The sequence below is a fragment of the Ailuropoda melanoleuca genome, unplaced genomic scaffold (assembly GCF_002007445.2).
Source record: "Ailuropoda melanoleuca isolate Jingjing unplaced genomic scaffold, ASM200744v2 unplaced-scaffold31456, whole genome shotgun sequence".
Taxonomy (NCBI): domain Eukaryota; kingdom Metazoa; phylum Chordata; class Mammalia; order Carnivora; family Ursidae; genus Ailuropoda; species Ailuropoda melanoleuca.
In genome coordinates, this window is record NW_023202122.1 from 1 (window position 1) to 3,960 (window position 3,960).

The 3,960-nt window shown below is 57.7% G+C and overlaps 1 long non-coding RNA gene across 1 annotated transcript; it reads right to left on the reverse strand.

Annotated features, from left to right (window-relative positions):
- Nucleotides 1–985: 985 nt before the first annotated feature.
- Nucleotides 986–3,932, reverse strand: LOC117798429. Its single transcript, XR_004622884.1, has 3 exons — nucleotides 3,706–3,932; nucleotides 2,006–2,170; nucleotides 986–1,041 (listed from the first exon to the last, which is right to left on the reverse strand). It is a non-coding gene; the product is annotated as an uncharacterized LOC117798429 (long non-coding RNA).
- Between the last annotated feature and the right edge of the window lie 28 nt (nucleotides 3,933–3,960).

Consider the following 3,960-nt stretch of genomic DNA (forward strand, 5'->3'; position numbering starts at 1 on the left):
CCCCGCACAGGGCCTGGTCCCGCCCATAAATCAGCTCAGTCAGCGTTAATGGCTCCTGACTAATTGCCTGGACTCGGCTCCGGGCTCGGGTCGCCCGCATTAAAATTCAATCAGGCCCAGCGCTGAGCTATTAAATATTCATTGGGAGAGCTTCCCGAAACCAGGCTGGGGGATGGGGGTGGATTGGGTTGGAGGGACTACCTGAATCCCCAGCTTCAGCGGAGGCCCCCCCACCCCCCGCCCCGTCTTGGCTCCTCCCCCACACTCTCATCTCCTGCAACTACTGCCTGATTTCCATTCTGCTGGGCCTGATTTCACTCTAAGCCCTCTCTAGAGACTCGGGAGACTGAGCTGCCCAGCAGGCATGTGGTGCTAAATTATGCCCAGGGCTGCCCTAGTCCTCTACCCTGCATCCCCTCCGTGCTTGGTGGCCCGGCTCCACAGACCTCTTATCCAGTGCCCACGTGGGCCCCCTAATCAATGTTGGAGTGGAAGAGCTCCAAGGCAGAGATGGTTTCATCCTCAAGAGAGGCCGCTAGGTCCCTGGCCTGGTCTTTGCCAGGGGCTTTGCTGGCATTACAGTGGTCATCTTCAGCAGGCTTGAGAGATTCAGGCTGGGCAGCATGGGGTCTGTGCTGGAAGGGAGCAGGGGGGGCTCTGTGCAGCCCTCCTCTCCTCTCCCCTTCCCCCAGGAATGCAGTCTGTCCAAGCTCCTGGGCCCCTGGCCTGATGCTGAGCAGGCTGCCTGGAAGTTCTCAAGGAGGGCATCCAGGGGGAGGGGGTTGGGACCAAAGGCCTGGAGGGGGCCACTGGCAGTGTCTGGGACTTAAGCAGGAAGTACACACACACACACACACACACACACACACACACTCATACACACTATAATTGCAGGGTCATATGAAGAGGGTTTGGCAGGTGTGAAGACAGCCATGGCCCAGAGGCTGGAGTGAGCCACTCACATAAGAAGTGAAAGTTTTTCTAGGCCCTCCATATTGTATTGAGACATCTTGTAACACAGCTCCATCCCTGGGCCAGGGGCTGTTTGAAGGAGGGGAAGACAAAACACCAGGAAATATGTTAGGAGAAACCTGTTCCCCTCCCTATTTTACAGCAAATCTTCAGGAGCAAACCACCTGCTCATGGGGTTCTTCCCCTGCCCTTTGGACTGCTCCCTGCTCCTAGCGCCTGAGGTCCTGCAGGAAATTAACCCTGCAGGGTATGGAGGCGGCCCAGACTGTCACAGCCACAGAGCACCCCACAGACACTGTCGTGGAAGGACAGAGGCTGAGGGCGCCAGTTTCTGCAAAGCCAGAAGCTGCTCAGTCCTCTAGGAGCAGTGTGAGTTCAGGGGGGGTCCTGTCTTCGGAGATACTGGTGGAGACTTCTTGTTCTGCTATTCTGAGAGCATCAAGCCTTGTAGAATTCTTGTGCTCTCCTAGCAAGAGATGGGGGACCCAGGCTGGCCCCAGAGCTGGGTACAGGACAGAATGTGTCTGGCAGCAATTAGGAGGGGAGCTGGGCTGGGAGGCCTCAGACTTCAGCGGGTCAGGAGTGACCTGAGCCAAGTGTCCAATTCCAAAGCCAAACGTCACAGGCAATCCGGGATTCCAGCTCACCCCACGTGTGGTTCCCATTAGGGCTGGCTGGGGTCTTCCTGAAGGCCAGGCGGATTCCTGAGCCCCTCCCCCAACACAACCCCTCCCTCTTCGGGCTGTTTGGAATGTCTTACCCAGTCCTTCGGGGTGGCCTGCCACGGTGCAACCTTGGGGATTTTCAGGGGCATCCCACTCAAAATAGGCCTCCCCCCCCCCACTAGATGATGTTTTTGCAATCTCTTAAAGGGGACAAAAGGATGGGAGACTTAAACCCTTAACCCCCCCAGGAAGGGCTAATCCCTGAAGACCCCTACACTGTGTCTGGGAGCCTTCCCTCCTCTCCAGGTCAGCCGCCTTTGTTCAGGCCTTGGCCCTTTGGTCCAGACACTTGCAACCATACCACTTACCAGGCCATTCCTCCATACTGCCCCCGAGTGGGCATCCGAACACCTAAACCCGGGATTCAGATCATTTCCCTCCTGACAAAACTTCCAGTAGCTTCCCAGCAACCCTGCAGCAGTTGCACAGATATTCGTGTTACGTGTGTTTTGGACACACACACCATTTTAGAGCTAAAAAAAAAAAAAAAAAGTTGTCAACATTTAAAAACCTGGAGACAACACATAAAAATCGACATTTCTGATTTTTCTTGAAAATACCCAACAACACGAAGCTCCCATGCCAGCATGATAGTAACTGGCTGGAGCTGAGTAATGATGGTGGCCTTCAGAAAGGGTCCCCGCGGCTTACATGTGCACCACAGTCCCCCCTGGACAAGTGAATGGCCTTTTTATCACTGGGCTGGCACTGACCTTTTTATCTCACTTCCTGTCAGCTTTGCTCCTTCTAGCCATTTATGTTCCTGTCTGTCTCTCTCGGTGCAGACACTTCCACTTGCTACAACAAACCCAAGTCTAAATCATTTCAGCCACCCTTCAACCCCATCCCTCCTCTCCCTGTCAACTCCTCCCCTCAGCACTCTTGGTCCAAGCCCATGAAACTTCTCACTCTTCCCCAGACACATCCCAGACTTTCACACCCCCAAGGCTTAGTGCATCCTCCTTCTTCGGCCTGGAGCACGGAGCACCGCATCTCTTCGGCCCCTGGTGAACTTCTGTTGCTCTTTCAAGCCCCACCCCAGAAGCTATTGACTCTGTGGCATCACCCTGACCTCTCCCCAAAGCAGTACCCTGGGTTGTCTGATAGATCCTGTGATTCCAAAATGGCTCATGGCGCATCCCCTCCCTGTAGTGAGAGCCTCTCCGGGGCTGGAAGTAGGCCGCTTGGCATCCCTGGGGCTCACCTGCAGGGAGGAATGGGCCATCAGCTCGGTGGGGGGAATGTCTGGGCATCTGAGCCCCTCTGGAGCTGGCCTTTGTGGCTAACACGGGTTTGTCAGAGTTGGCAAGGTTGGAGGAAGGGAAGGGGAAGGCAGCAGGCATTCTGCCACTTAAGGTGAGGTCTTGTGGCGGGAAGGAGGCCTCCCCTCTCTCAGGATCACCTGTGCTTCTGCACGGGGGGGGGGGCTGTTTAGACCCCTGGGTGTGTGTGTGTGTGTGTGTGTGTGTGTGTGATGTGTGTTCCCGTAAGCGGGTCCGGGAACCCAGGCAGTGGGGTACTACTCTCCTCTGCCCTGTGATCACCCCCAGGGCCCCCAGAGCTGCCATCAATGCTGGATAAAGAGGTCACACAGACAACATCCTCACCTCCTGAGGCTGATGTTGTAAAGACCCCCGGAGATGGGGGCTTGAAACCCTCGGGGCTGCTCTCGGGATCTGTTCCCTGGCCCACCCCACCAGCCTTCCTGCCTCTTCAGGGTTCCCAGCCGCCGCAACACCTACCACAGGGCCCACTCCCCTTGCCCCAGGGGCTCCGCCAGGCCAGGCACAGCCCCGCCCCCCATCTCCGCAGGACTAGCCCCTGGCCCTCTGTGGAACCACCTGAGAGGTAGGTACTGGGGATCCGGTTTTTGTGCACGAGGAAATAAACTCTGAGGACTCCGAGGCTCGAAGGGCCGTCCTGGAGATCCCCCAAGTGAGGAGTAACTGGGAGGAATTTCGGCCCGGCCCCTTGCGTCTGAGGGCCGCTTGGCATCCCCGGGGCTCACCTGCGGGGAGGAATGGGCCATCAGCTCGGTGGGGGGAATGTCTGGGCATCTGAGCCCCTTGGGTCCCCCCCTCCGCGCCCACAGTCACCGCATCCCGTGCGCACAGAGATCGAAGCGTCGAGGTCCCAGCGCCGGCGTGAGGCACGGACCCGTGCGGACGTCGCGTGCGTGAGTTGAGGCGGGCCGGCCCCCGGGAGCCTTCGGGGGTCCCTACCCGGCGAGGGGCAGAACCCGAACGCTGCCAAAACGGTGTGC